The following is a 16188-nucleotide window of genomic DNA, read 5'->3' as shown; positions in this document are numbered from 1 at the left end:
AGGGGGGCTGAAATACTCCTGATAGATCATGTGGACATCTCAGGAAAGAGCTGAGTACATAGTCTATATTCATACAGGAGCTTATCAGGGAATGGGATCAAGTTATTCCCACAATTTTTCCTGCCCTCCACCCTTCTTCCTGAATAAAGGACTTATTGGATGTGAAATAGGTAAAATTCATTCTAAGATTTAAAAAGAAAAAAACATTTAACTAAGCTCTTTAATACAACATGACACTTTATGGCTGTTATGTATTATAACATATGTAGAGTTGCAGGCAGAGAGAGGGAGAGACAAAGGTTTTAAATTTGTATATTCACTTCTCCAAATAACTTCAATAGCTGGAGCTGGGCCATTTCAAAGCCAGGATCCAGGATCTTCTTCTGGGTCTCCCATGAAGGTGCAGGACCCAAGCACTTGCACCATTTTCCACAGCTTTCCCAGGCCATTAGCAGAGAACTGGATTGGAAAAAGAGCAGCTGGTACATGAACCAGCACCCATATGGGATGATAATGCCCCAGGTGAAGGCATAACCTAGTACAACACAGCACCAATACATGCTTCTAGACTTTAACTTGCAGCAAATATAGTCTGTTAGCATATAAAATAATTCTTTATTTTGAAAATAGTAAATACATTATGTAGGATTTTCCAAAATATGTAGGTTGTTTTTTAAAACTGACATCAGTACATCCTTATTCCACTAAAAACAAATACAATAATCAAACTGGTATGAACTTACTAGGAAGCAATTTTAAACATTTGGATTTTGTTTAAATTGCTGAGATTTGGAAGAGGACTCTCTAAGCATGCTAACAATATCTTACCATGAACATAGCAAGGACTTTTTAAACAAATATTTATTTATTTATTTGAAAGGCAGAGTTACAGAGAGGCAGAGGCAAAGAGACAGAAAGAGAGGTCTTTCATCTGCTGGTTCACTCCCCAGATGGCTACAGTGGCTGAAGTTGGGCTGATCCAAATCCAGGATTCAGGAGATTCTTCTGGGTCTCCCACTCAGGTGCAGGGCCCAAAGACTTGGCCCATTTCCTACTGCTTCCCAGGCTATAGCAGAGAGCTGGATCAGAAGTGGAGCAGCCAGGACTAAAACAGTTACCCATATGGTATGCCAGCACTACAGGTGGCAGCTTTACTGGCTGTGCCACAGTGTTGGCCCCAAGGACTTTTTTTTTATAAAGATTTATTTGTTTATTTGGAAGGTAGAGTTATAGAAAGTCAGAGAAAGAGAAAAAGGTCTTCCATCTGTTGGTTCACTCCTCAAATGGCTGCAATGGTCAGAACTGGGCTGATCTAAAGCCAGAAGCCAGGAGCTTCTTCTGGGTCTCCCATGTGGGGCCCAAAGTCTTGGGCCATCTTCCACTGCTTTCCCAGGCCATAGCACAGAGCTGATTGGAAGTGGAGCAGCTGGGACTTGAACTAGCATCCATATGAGATGTCGGCACCACAGATGGCAGCTTTACCTGCTACACCACAGCACCAGGCCCAGGTGTAGCTAATTTTACAGGAAAGCCTGAAAACAGCTTCATCTCAGCAAGTTCTCTCAGTTTGCTAAAATGCTCGAAGGGAGCTATTACTTCCAAAACATTCAATAAAAAAAAAAAAAAACTAAGGGAATTTCCTGGCTCTCATGACTATCATGCTTTTAAAAGTTTTTGGTCAGGGCCAGCACGGTGGCATGGAGGTAACATCACTGCCTGCAGTGTTGACATCTCATATGGGTGCTGGTTTGAGTCCTTTTGATAAACTTTTGAAAACTGGCCTGGGCTATAGACAGACAAGATTTTAAAGTAAGAAAAATGCAAGGATGAGCATGGGTCAGAGTTATAGGAGATGGTCATACTGGATAGCAAATATTGTGATTTCAGGCACAATGTTGGATGTATAAATCTGTTGGCATAGCTACAGGCACAAGGGGATAGAGAAACTGGGAGGCAGACAGGGTCTGCAGGTACAGGACCTGGAACATAAGAAGGAATATATCAGGTGTTATTTAAGGCAGTGCTTAGAGGAAATTTTTAGCCTCAAGTGAATACGTTAGAACAGAAGACTGAAAGCTCTTCATTTTGGTTTTCTTCTTAAGAACTAAAATGAGCATCCTAAAATAGTATAGAATAAATGCAAAGAAAAAAAGAATAGTAAACATCCATGAAATACCTGTAGTAAAAATGTACAACAGAAACTAATAAGCAAGAAAAAAGTTTTAAATCATATTGTAAGGCAAGAGGGACCCTGAAGCAGGGTTAGAGAAAAGAGTAGGCTTTGGGAAAATTCCAGAAAAATTCTACCTCTCCAGGGAAAAACAAAATGTAACAAAGCACAATTTAGAATAGACCGAAGAGAGGAAGTGGGGTGATATGGCACCTAAGACAAGGATATGGAAAATATTAGTCAATTACCAACACTTCCTGCACAGAGGAAGGGGATCCAATTACTTATCCCTTCTGTACTCCTGGACAGAGACGGGGAAGCCAACCCAAACATGACCTCTACTACATGCACTAGGTGAGGGACTAGTACATAACACATAAGAGAGGGAAAAAAGAAATAGCATAAAACAGACCAACCTCCTGGAGGCAATGGATTGCCAGCTCCAAGTCCCTTCCCCAACATGTGCGAGCTTCTATCATTTATTGCAAATAAGCTTGCTCTCACTCTTGTACTCTCTCTTGGACTTTTCTCCTTATTCCTTTTTTTAAAGAGATATTTATTTATTTGAAAGTTAGTGTTGGGTATGGGGAGAGAGTGAGGGAGACAGAGAGTTCTTCCATGTGCTGGTTCACTCCCCAAATGGCCACAACAGCAAGGGCTGGGTGAAGCACAAGCCAGGAGCCAGAAGCTTCTTGATCTCCCATGTGTGTGCAGGGTGCCAAGTACTTGAGCTGTCTTATCCTGCTTTCCCAGGCACACTAGCAAGAAGAAAGCTGAATCAGAAGTGGAGCTTCCAGGACATGAACTGGCACCCATATAGGGTGCTGGCATCGGAGGTGGTAGCTTAACCCGATATGTCACAATGCTGCCCTCTTCTCTTTATTTCTATGCTGAATAACAAGTCCATAGACCATGGGAAGCAGCTCCCCAACCAAGATGTGACAATATTGACAAAATTCGTATCTGATAAAAGTGTTTAAGAGAAAAACAGGAAAGCAACACAAATAACAAATTCCACAAATCAAATAGAATTAGCCTTACAGATGTCACAGATCTTAACAAGATATTAAGAGGAGAGGTTGGCTTTGTGGAAAAGCAGGTTAATCCTCCACCTGTGATGCCTGCATCCTACATGGGCACTGCTCAAGTCCCAGCACCTGTGAAAGCAGCAGAAGATGGAAAAAATATTTGGGCCCCTGTCACTGATGTGGGAGACCTGGATGGAATTCCAGGCCCCTGTCTTCAGTCTGGTCCCACCCTGACCATTGTAGCCATTTGGTGGGGTGAACCAGTGGAAAAAAGATATCTCTCTTTCCCTAACTCACATTAAACACACACACACACATTAAAGGGGCCAGCGCTGTGACGTAGTGCATGAAGCCACCACCTGCAGTATTAGCATCCCATATGGGTGCTGGTTCAAGTCCCAGCTACTCCACTTCCAAACTAGCTCCCTGCTATGGCCTGGGAAAGCAATAGAAGATGGCCCGAGTCCTAGGGCCCCTGCAACTGTGTGGATACCCAAAAGAAGCCCCTGGCTCCTGGATTTCAATTGGCATAGCTCTGGCTGTTGTGGCCATCTTGGGAGTGAACCAGCAGATGGAAGACCTCTCTCTCTCTCTCTCTCCCTCTCCCTCTCCCTCTCTCTCTGCCTCTGCCTCTGTAACTCTGCCTTCAAATAAATAAATAAGTATTTAAAAATATTGAGGAGTTTCTGAATTAGGAGTATAATTTTTAAAAGAGATCAAAATCTGTTGAGGTGGATTCATTCTGAGAGGAGGAGTGTGGTGGGGCAAGAGGCACGAGTCACCACACGGACCCCAGGAGTTGGGTAAAAGCAGGCCTAAAGCGAGCAACCCACACACTCATTTATTTCAGTTGGTACAGCAGCTTAAATAGCCAAGGCAGCCAATCTGGTCAAGGGGCTGTCTATGCCCGAACCAATCACAGCCTGTTGCCAGGCAGTTTTCGTTGCCAGCAGCCATCTGGGCATGGCCTTCTCATTCCACCACATTTCCCCCTTTTTGCTTATTTTTGAGCAATAGGAGGCATGATTCTTGGCCATACAATTGTTGACCCCATTTCCATGTGGACTCCATATGTGGCTGTGCCTGTCTTAGGTAGTCCCCCAGGGGATCTTGCCCTTATTGACTAACCAGTGCTCAAAATGGGAGACCACAGGAGTGCTTGCTCAGATAGACGTAGGAATGAGGGACAGTGGTAATCAGGAATGGCATGACCACACACAGGCTGTGGGCTATTTGAGTGGCTGACCAGAGCTAAGTGGGGTATAAAGCAGTAGTGGATGTGGCCATGGGCAGTTTCTCAGGCTAGGATGATAGGGCAGGTGCATCTGCTAACAAGGTGGACTCTCAGTCTTGTTCAACTGGTTCTGGTTGACTGTCAGTTGCAGGCTTGATGTTTCTGGCTGCTACCCAAATGGGCTATCCTGCATTCTCTGGAAAGACACAAGCATATCCTCCACCCTTGGTTAGCAGAGGGTGTGGTCTCTTCCATTCTCCTATCAGGGGGGTCTTTCCACCTAACCATAGGGGCTGGGGTCTGGGATGGAAAGGATCCCCAGTGTTTATAAGCTGGGCTTATCCCTTGGGAATCAAAAGTAAGAAAATTGATAGTGAAAGGGACCTCAGTCAAAGCAAGCTGTGGGTCTGGAGGCATATGATTGTTTTTCTGTTTTTGAAAGAGATCTTTAATTGTCCTATGAGTTGTTTCTATGATTGCCTATCCCTGTGGGTTGAATGGGATACCTGTGGCAGACTGTATGTTCCAGGATTTCAGGAAGGAATTAAATTCCTGTGATGTATATGCTGGCCTGTTATCAGTCTTTATGATCCAGGGGACACCAAGGACCAGCATGGCTGACTTGACCGCCTTTATCACATTACTAGCCTTTTCTCCAGATTGGGCTGTTGCAAATACAGCCTTTGAATAAGTATCTACCACCACATGGGCAAACTTAAGTTTACCAAAGAAGTTAATGTGAGTGGTGTCCACTTGCCAGAGCTTATTAGGAGCAAGGCCTCACAAGTTCACTCCTGCTTGTTGCAGTGGGCCTAACAGGATGAGGGGTGCACAATTCTTGCAAGAGCACACTAGGTGTTTGCATTGGATCATTGTTAGCTCTGGGAAAAGCAATTTTATGTTGCTTGCTGACATATGAAATTTTTGGTGTAGAATATGGGCTTGTTCTAGGTGTCCAATATAAGCCGTGTTGCAGGAGATAAGATGATCAACCTTTTTGTTGCCTTGGAAAATAAAGCCATGTAACCCAGTATGTGATTTTATGTGTGAGATATACCATGGGTGTTTTCTGTTCTCAGCTCTTTAAGTGTTGTGAACATCTGTCAATTGGCTTATTGGTCAGGTTAAAGACTGCAAAATGGATCACCTTTGCTACCTGTACTGAGTATTTGCTGTCCAAAAATATATTTACTGGCCCATCCTGGCTAAGGAGTAGAACCTTGACTATTGCTCTTATTTTTCCCAACAGTACTGATCCCCTGTGGGGTTCTACATGGATCTTATCTTTTTCTGTTGAGGATTTGATCACTATTCCAAACAGTGATGTGTTGGCATCCATAAACACACACGGTGCCATGGGTATAGGTTGATTAGCAGGGAAAGCATGTTTTGGATAGTCTATTTCTAAGGTTTGTAACATCTGGAGTAGCCTGTCCACTGGCAGGTGATTGTCAACCTGTCCTGGGAAATTTGTCATTAAAGTATGAAAGAGCATGCTATTCTGCATCAATGTGGACAGTTCTAATTGTGATAGGGATAGGACCACTATGTCTGGTTCTGTGTTAAATATCTTATTGGCATACTATCTTAATTTAAGTCCCATCATAAAGATGGCATCTTCTTTGTTAACTATTTTATGACACTTGCTCCAGGTTATGTGCACCCAAAAAAGTGGTCGGTGTTGTTGCCAAATAACTCCTTAAGGGGGTCTTGAGGGTACATATGGTTATGGCAAACAGAGGCACCTGAGAGTCATATCTAAATGTTTTAAAATTTGACAACTGGGTGTTGATCTTTCCTATAGTGGATTTGGCTGCTGGTGTCAATATAATTTTTGAAGAAGGGCTGTTCCCCTTAGTAAATCGAATAGCAGTCTAAGCTCTGCAGGTGTTAGGGGAAGGAAGGGCTTCAGCGAATTGATTTGGCTGCATAGTTGCTGAAGTTCATTAAGTGAGTATTTATGCTTGATTTTTAGGTTTGGGCCCATTGGAGATATATGGGAGGACATTTGATAATCCAAGAATTGAAAGGGAGGAAAATGTTGTACCTTTTCTGTGGCAATAGACAAACCCAGGAATTGTAAATTTCTTTTTTTAAGATTATTTATTTATTTGACAGGTAGAGTTACAGATAGGGAGAAAGAGAGACAGAGAAAGGTCTACCTTCCCTTGGTTCACCCCCCAGATGGCTGCAACGGCTGGAGCTATGCTGATCCAAAACCAGGAGCCAAGAGCTTCTTCCCAGTCTCCCATGTGGGTGCAGGGGCCCAAGCACTTGGGCCATCCTCCACTGCCTTCTTGGGCCACAGCAGAGAGCTGGACAGGAAGAGGAGCAACTGGGACTAGAACTCAGTGCCCATATGGGATGCTGGTGCCACAGGTGGAGGATTAACCTAGTGCACCACTGCACTGGCCCCGGAATTGTAAATTTCTTACTGTCTCTATTAGACAGGCCTTCAGAGTTGCTGCATTCTTGTAAGCAAGTAAGATATTATCCACATAATGTATGGCCAAGCACTGACCTTTAAGTGTGCTGGTCGCATGAGAAATGTATCTTTGGTAAATGGCAGGGCAATTTTTCATGCCTTGTGGGAGAAATCTTTTTGCAGGGAGCTTGAAACTGGGCTCCCATACTGTAAAGGCAAAGTAGGCCTTATCCTCCTCCATGATGGGAATGGAAAAGAAGAAATCTTTGATATCAATGGTAACTATGTGCTATCCATTAGGAATGGCCCCTGGATGGGTTCCTGTATCTCTGCTGTCATTTCACCACATTATAGGCATGATGACATGATCAGCCAATTTTAATCCTCCAACACCTTGGAGGTCGGGCCCAGGTGCTGTCTTCCAATGTTGCATTTTTCTTGCATCCCTAGCTTTTAAGATAGTGGCATCTGCCTCCATATCAATTAAACCCACAAAGGCAATGTCATCTAAGTATAGGGTCCATTTTGGCCTCATATTGAAGATATTGACCATTAACTGGTCAATATCTTACTTGCTGGTTTGAGGGCCGCCCTGCTGGGAGTGTTTAAAGGCTTGGTCTTGCAACCTTTTGCCCAATGAAAGCCTTTTTTACATCTGGGACACAGCATTTTGGGCTTGCCCCATCTGTCAGTGTTTGGGCAGTTTTGCTGTAGGTGTCCTGTTTCCTGACATCCCCAATAAACTGGAGGGTCATTAGACTTCCTTGTGTTCAGTTTGTTAATGGCTGCAGTTAGGGGTTGTATGGCTTGTATGGTGTATCAGCAGGGTTTACCTCCTTTGTAGCTACTATCCATTTAGAAAGGTCTTCTTTACAGATTGGGGCAATTGCAGCTTTTGCCTCTAGTAGCGCCTTCCCAAGCTAATTGTTTGACCAGATTTTCTTGATTGGGTCCAAGCAGTAATCTTTTCTCTACTGCTTCCAATACTCTGGAAAGGAAATCGGGGAACCATTCACCTGGGCCTTGAACTAGGTTTCTAAAGAGCTGACTATATTTAGGAGGATTTATATTTTTTAAGGCTCTAAGTGCCAAATCTCTGACCTGGTCAAAATAGGCAACTACTTCAATGAGGGCCTGTTCATGAGAATATATGTAGGTGCCGCGGCCTCTAAGCATATCAAAGGTTACTGCAATTCCATAGGCAGCATTATTCCTCACCATGGTTTCATCCTCTTCCTCATAGGAGGCTTTCGACTGTAAGAACTGTGGTCTTGACAGATATGCTTTGAGCAGTGTAATCCACTCAAAATGAGTTTGAAGATTCACTGCCCATTGTGTGAGCACCTGTTCAAAGTAGGGAGTGTCAGGGCCTGACTCTTGAGAAGCCTTTTTTAGCATAGTAAGGTCATTTAAAAAATTATTTATTTATTTATTTATTTATTTATTTATTTATTTTTGACAGGCAGAGTTAGTGAGAGAGAGAGACAGAGAGAAAGGTCTTCCTTCCATTGGTTCACCCCCCCCCCAAATGGCCGCTATGGCCAGTGTGCTGCACCGATCCAAAGCCAGGAGCCAGGTACTTCCCCCTGGTCTCCCATGTGGGTGCAGGGCCCAAGCACTTGGGCCATCCTCCACTGCCTTCCCGGGCAACAGCAGAGAGCTGGACTGGAAGAGGAGCAACTGGGACAGAACTGGCATCCCAACCAGGACTAGAACCCAGAGTGCCAGCACTGCAGGTGGAGGATTAGCCAAGTGAGCTGTGGTGCTGGCCAAGATCATTTATTTTTTAGCATAGTAAGGTCATCCAATCCTGAATTCTGTGTCCGCTCCTACATTAATGGCAAACATATGGATGGGGCTGCCCTGAGAGCCTGAGGTGCCTGAGGACTACCACAAGTGTGGGGGTCCTCACTGGGTGAGGATGGGATGATCTTGCATGGGTTATTGCCTCGAGGTTGTCTAAGTTCATTCCATGAGTATTTGGGGGTGGCTGACTAGGTATTGTTGCGTTGTCTGCTGCCATGTCATTTTCACTGTGGGAACGCTCTCTCCCTAAATCATCAACTGTTGCCTGTGAGGCAGAGGCCTGGAGTGACAGGCTCTTTTTACTCACAGATTCATTGTGTTTGGTAATATGTGTGTGCTTCTGAGAGTGGGGTATCTTTCCCATGTTTGAACACTTAAGAGCAGTGCACCACACCAATTCTAGCCAAAGGAAAGACATGCACAGCACTGCTGCCATAACAAAACAAATTGCTAGCACCTCAGTGGCTGATGGCATTCTGCAGGGGTTCTCTGCCTTAGACGGACAGACTGTGGTATATCAGATTGTACATATGTCCTGTGCTTAGTGGGGACTTCCTTGATTCATTAGGTCAAGGCCGTATGCCCACATGGTGTCTCTGGAGTGTCACCTCTGTCAAGTGAGGGAAGATGACTTGGTTCTGAATTCTGGGATGATCAGCCCCTTATGTGAATTTGACGGGCAACCTGAAAGTAAAAGGAGGAGCTGAGAAGCAGCGTTACACTTCTGGGTGATGTGTGCCTACCTGGGGCACTTAGACTGAGGACAAAGAGAAGGAAAGGGGCATAGGAGGGGGTTCTGTGCTCACCCTTACAGAACCAAACAGCACACAAAACACTGAGGGGCCTACTTGCCAAAATCAAGGGGGGACCTTGTCGAGTTTGACAGCCTATTTCTCTCTCAGTCACATTGGGCACCAGATTTTGAGGTTGATGCATTCTGAGAGGAGGAGTGTTGTGAGAGCAGGAGGCATAGAGCCACCACACAGACCCCGGGAGTCAGCCTGAGGCAAGCAGCCCGCAGACTTATTTATTTCAGTTGGTACAGCAGCTTAAATAGCCAAGGCAGCCAATCTGGTCAAGGGGCTGTCTATGCCCTAACCAATAACAGCCTGTTGGCAGGCAGTTTCCAAAGCCATACAATCATAGCCTGTTGTCAGGCAGGCTCCATTGCCATGTGGTTTCCAAAGCCATCCAATCACAGCCTGTTGCCAGGCAGTTTCCATTGCCAGCAGCCATCTTGGCATAGCCTTCTCATTGCACCACAAAAGTCCACCAAATTTTTGAACTCAGAATATTAAAATGTGAATGTAACATAAATAGGAAAATGTCTTATGAACTAAACAGGGTGAATCAATATTTTACAAATGAAAAGAGACAACAAACCATTTCTACAAACAAAATTTCAGTCCCAGATTTATGGAACAGCCCCCAATTTTTTTTTTTTGACAGGCAGAGTGGACAGTGAGATAACTTTTAAGGAAGAAAAAAATTTCTAAATTTTGCAGATTCATCCAAAGTGGAACCAAACAGGAAATAGTTTTGGTGTGAATCAGCATTACATTGATGACATAGTCAGACAAGGACATGAAATAAAAATGAACTTAAGGACCATCTCTCTATATAAGAGATACAAATATTTTAAACAAAGTATTATTATATTAAATTACATATTGTGACTGAACCCCTATAATGTAAAGGCAGGACCCATCATTTCATTTGTTTCCCTAGACCAAGGTCCTTGCTTGTCCTTTAGCAAAAGAAATTCACTGAATTGAAGAAGTGATACAGCTGTGCTGACAAATCATCAGGCTCGTGTGATATGGGATAAGGTAGCTAAGTGAGCTGGAGGTCAAAAACCATAAAGCCCTGCCCCATGTAATTCTACAATATTTGTCAGAACACCTCCTTTCCCAGGAAACCTTCTTTTCATCTGGGACCTAGGGGAAAGTCATGTAAATATGTATATTGAGCTCCACTTGGAATTTTATGGAGCTGCCATATACCTCACAAGTGACCACATTATCTCATAAAAGGAGGTGCCGGGAGGTGCTTATGCTGTCTTCCATTGGAGATCAAGACTAATGGAGGTGATGAGGTGCCATCTCTGTATTTCCTTTCTCCTACTCATTCTCTCTCTGACCAACTCTACTCTTCAATTATGCCCACTCATGTTTGTGCTTGCTTTCTTACCTTTTAAATATACTTTATTACATCATTCATCACCTATGTGCTTGCACCTAGAATGCTTTTAATGTAAAAGGCAAAGGATATGATTAAAATTAAATGCCCTTCTCCCACAGTACAAGGAGGCACTTGCTCCTGTAGTAGATCAAATCCTGCTGGTCAATATTCCCTGGATGGGTTTGTTTAGGGGGATTCCGGGTTCAGCATGGAAATTCCAGGTCTGGGCAAAAGACAACCACCACTTATATGTAGTCCCCCAGACTAACTGAAGCCCACTGGGCCATTGTAAAAAAAATTCCCTAAAGTGCACCATGCCACCAATCAAAGGAAGGTCATGAGTACCACTGAAACACCAGGGCCTTGCGCACAAGATAAACCTCCACCTGTCAGCCCTAGCTTTCATTTATAAAAACCTTCAACCCTTACTCCTTGGGGAGTCTAGGAATTAAGCAATAGCTGCATGGATTCTTGCTCTGTCTTTAAAATAAACACCTTTTTCCTTCTACATTGATGTCAGTAATTGGCTTTCGGCATGTTGGACAAGTAGGCCATGTTTGGGGTTCTAAAACAACACTTCCAACTGGTTTGGGGGGTTGTTCTGCAAAAATATGAAATGATAATAAATTAATAATTAACAGAATATACTAAAATGTTCAAAGGAGGTTAACAGACCAGAACAAATAGAGTAAACATTCACATGGATGAAAAATTCAAGAGAATAATGTGATCATTTAGAGTAAATGTTAAAAAACATGTAATAAAATTCATCATTGGGCCATAAACACACAACAACTAATAGAATATTAAAATAGCAACTTCCACATTCCGACTAAGATTGTATAAAATGAACCTATGGCAGCATAATTACTACAGAACATTGCAAGCTTTTTTCCTGGGAACAGATCTAGATAAGTCTATCTCTTCTCATTGTTTCTTTCCAACTTCATCTTGGAAGTATAATCAGGCAAATAAAACAACAAAAAAGGAAATATTAGGTATAAATTTTTGATAAACTTTTAAGCAACAAAATTGTTAATATATTGGATGATACTATTGTATACAGAGAAAATACAACATAATCCCTAGGTAAATAAAACTAATAAGAGAATTAAGCTTACTAGGTATAAAATAAATACATAAAAATCAACTGGGTTACTATGTACCAGCAAGAAACAAATGGAAAACTTTTTAAAGGACAAAACACAGACTAGAAATCAAATGCTTATAAGAGAAATGAAACAAAAAACTAACCTACATAATGTTTTTAGTCTTAAAATCAATATAAAAAATTGTCAAACAACCTCATAAAATAAGCTATGAATACAAAGAAAAAGAAAGGCCCACAGTCCAGCCAACATTTTGTAAATTGTAGCTCATGTGAAGCAGGTTACTGCAAGCGCAGGATCACGAGATCTCAGTAGGATTGTGATCACTGGAGGGAGGGAGAAAGAGGGGGGATCCAAGGAGGTGGGACCATCGAGAGGGGAAAGTGCCTCCTACTGCCAGAAGAGTTGCCATCTGAGAGAAGGAGGCAGCTTAAGTCCAAGCTTCTCCCCTCTCCAGGAATAGTCGCAAGGAACCTTAACGAGATTCTGATTGGCTACACCTTTTCTGACTTCGTGCATTCTTGCCGGTTGGGCAAATTGTTCAATCAAGACACCCAGGGGCATCATTGGGGAACCACGTGCGATATTATTTTTTGGCACCGCTGTACTCAACTCCCCGGATCTGCTCCCGAGAGAGGCCTTAGCTGGCTCCATTGCTCTGCAAATTTTGGTCATCACCAGACCCCTCAAGAGGGCGCCTGAATATCACGGAAGCAAGGAAATGGTGAGTGTGTTGGGCCAATTTGCTCGAATTGAGCAGGTAGCTGGGCCCCTGGGCATTCTGTCCTGTTCCTGCACACAGAAACTTCTGGTCAGCGCTGGAGGCCCTCTGGATAGCCGCACATCTCCCTAAATAGTGTGGTAGGATGAGAGGTCCTCAGAGGGAATATGCCTGCAGATATGCTATTCACTGGGGGGATCTGCTGTTATCTGTAGGATCCTTAAACCTTCCTCTCATACCAGGGGTGATCTGGTCCCCCTGAGTTGGGAAACAAGATTTCTAGTCCATGACCCTGACCTCTCAGCATGGCTCTTCCTCGGGACCTTAATCTGTATTCTCTTGTTAGTAACACAGTATCAGACTGGGTAAGTTACAAAGAAATGGTTTTATTTGGCTCAAGGATTAGGTCCCAGGTTTGGGGGCAACATCTGGTGCTGGCCTTCTTATTGGCAAAGGCCTAGCACAAGAACCATGTGGACCAATAAAGCTGAGTATAGGAGAGGCTAATGTAAAGTGACTGCTGAAACAGACCCCTGGAGATAAACCTGCAACCCATTAATCACATGAAAGAATTGATCCTAATCACCTCCTCTCAGGTTCCACATGATCTCATCTCTTACTATGATAATTTGGATTAAATTTCCCCACGGGTTTCAAAGGGGACAAACCATTATATGTGGAAATAAATCCTAAATATCTGCATTTAGCCCCACATTGTCAAATGGCACCTTCCCCTCTGAAGTTCCCAACACTATTAAATATTTTCTGCCATGATACCTTTCATTCAGCTTCAGTATTTCAGCATTTTTCCAAAGAACAATCAGCATTTTCCCCCAGGAATAAAAAATGGTTTGTTTTCTATTTGTGAACATTTCACATAAGAAGACAGTGGAGAAAATCTATTTATCATTCTCATGTAAAAACTCTGCTTTGGTGGATGTTTAGAGCAGTGTTGCATCCATTCATCAGCTAAAATAGAATATTACAAAAACAAGTGACAGTCATATGTGAATTTAATTGAAAATGAGAGGCAAGGCATCTGATTGGGACCATCACTCCTTACCAGAGTGTGGTCCCCAACAGCAAGTTACACAGTTTTTTACAGTCATTCTTCCACTAAGGCTCATAATTTCAAACCCATGGTATGCAGTGAACAATAAAAAAAAAAACAGAATATGGTTGTAAGATAACAGTTAACAATAACAAACCCAGGAACAATAACAACTATAAAATATGGTTGCAAGATAACAGTGCAGGACACATTTCTCTCAACTTATTTCCTTGGAATTTTGGCCCACATAGTTTTACAAGACACACCATTAGCCATTATCAAGCAAAGCTAATATGTACAGAAGCAAGAGATCTGAAATCATATCTTAGCCACACTTACTCCATTTTGATTTTGATTCTACAACAGGTGTTAAGATGTCACTTCAGATGTCCATATTCCATATCAGAGTATCAGCCTTCCTTCCAATCCACTTTGCTGCTATTACACACTCTTGTAAGCAGTGGATGATGGCCTAAATACTTGGATCTCTATCACCCATATGGGAGACCCAAATTCAGTTTCTGGCTTCTGGCTTCAGCCTGGTCATCTTTGTTGCATGCATTTGAGAAGTGAATCGATGAAGGAGGAAAAAAATTCTTTCTTTTTCTGTCTATTTTTCTACATTTCAAATGAGTAAAATAATTTTAAAAAATATTTGCACATGTCCTTTTAGCTACCATAAATGCAGATATCTCATCATGAATTGTTGGCTTGTTCCCTTGTAAAGTTTACAAGGTGGTGTCTCCTGAAAGCTCCCTTCACTCTTTTCCTTGTCCTAAGTTTCAAAACTGTGTGAGTGGTGATCTAAGATGCTCCCAGTGGCTCAGTCCCTAGGACTGTGCAGTTTAATCCTAGCTCATTCTTTCTGGAAGAAAGCAAGGTAGTAGCTTATGCCCTAAGCCTGAGAAGTAGCTGTGGTATATCCTTGATCTAAAGAGCTAACCCATAGGGACATTAAGATTCTCCTCTCACAAGAACATTCTCATTCCTGGGAGACATGTTAGTATCTGTTCATTCAGTCATATATCATCCATCCACTGGTTCACTCCCCAAGTGGCCAGCAACTGCCATAGCTGGGCTAATCTGAAGTCATGAGTCTGGAGTTCATTGAAGTCTCATGGTGGGACAGGGGCCTAAGGACTTGACATCCTCTGCTGTTTACTCAGGTTCATCACTAGGGAGCTGGATTGGAAGTGGAGCAGCCAGGACCTTCTCTCTCTCTCTCTCTCTCTGACTCTGCAACTCTGCCTTTCAAATAAATAAATAAATAAATCTTTAAAAAAATCATGAAGAGCTACTACAAATAGCTATACATCAATAAATTGGAAAATCCTAGAAGAAATGGAATGTTTTATGGACACATACAATCTGCCAAAATTGACTCCCAAAGACATAGAAAACCTAAATAGGCCAATAACCAAGATGGAGATTGAATCAGTAATAAAGACCTTTTAACAAGGAAAAGCCCAGAACCAAATGGCTTCACTGCTGATTTAAAAAAAATTATTTAAGGTATACAAATTTCATGTATTTCATATATACTGACTTAGGAACATATTGATACTTTTCCTCCCACCCTCCCTCCTCCTCTCTCTCCTTTTGCAGTCTTAATTTTTATAAAGATATATTTTCATTTTACTTTATACTCATAAGATTAACCCTACACTAAGTAAAGAGTTTAACAAATAGTGAATGCTACTGATCTTAAAAGTTCTTCCTCAGTCATGACATTGTCTGTGTATATAAAGGCTATAGATTTTTCTGTTGATTTTATATCCTGCCACTTTACCAAACTCTTTTATGAGTTTCAGTAGTCTCTCAGTGGAGTCTTTTGCATCTCCTATATATAGGCTCATGTCATCTGCAAATAAGAATAGTTTGACTTCCTCTTTTCTGATCTGTATCTCTGTGATTTCTTTGGCTTGCCTAAGGTTTTAGCTAGAGCTAAACCTTCAGGACTAGATTAAATAACAATGGTGAGAGTGGGCATTCTTGTCTGGTTCCAGATCTTAGGAGGAATTCTGCAAGCTTTTACCTTTTCAATAGGATACTGGCCATGGGTTTGTCATATATTGCCTTGATTGTGTTGAGGAATGTCCCTTCTACATCCATTTTGCTTAGGGTTTTCATCATGAAAGAATATTGTATTTTATCAAATGCTTTTTCTGCATCTATTGAGATAATCATATGATTTTTCTTCTTCAGTTTTCTAATGTGGTGTATCACATTAATTGATTTGTGAATGTTGAACCATCACTGAATACTGGGATAAATCCCACTTGGTCATGATGAATGATTTTTCTGATGTTTTGTTGGATTCAATCAGCTATTTTGTTGAGGATTTTTGTGTCTATGTTCATTAGGGATATTGATCTATAGTTCTTTTTCTGTTGCATCTTTTCCAGGTTTAGGCATTAAGATGATGTATGCTTCATAGAAGGAGTTTGGGATGGTTCCCTCCTA

At 42.2% G+C, this 16188-nt stretch overlaps 1 pseudogene; it reads right to left on the bottom strand.

The window, feature by feature from the left end:
• LOC149122204 (inducible T-cell costimulator-like) overlaps nt 1-8078 on the bottom strand; it is a 40106-nt pseudogene extending 32028 nt beyond the window's left edge.
• Nucleotides 8079-16188: the final 8110 nt, after the last annotated feature.

This window comes from Oryctolagus cuniculus, chromosome 15 (assembly GCF_051225735.1).
Source record: "Oryctolagus cuniculus isolate XC-2025 breed Fujian yellow rabbit chromosome 15, ASM5122573v1, whole genome shotgun sequence".
Taxonomy (NCBI): Eukaryota; Metazoa; Chordata; class Mammalia; order Lagomorpha; family Leporidae; genus Oryctolagus; species Oryctolagus cuniculus.
Note: the sequence above shows the minus strand (reverse complement) of the source record. Positions and strands in the feature narration are given on the sequence as shown.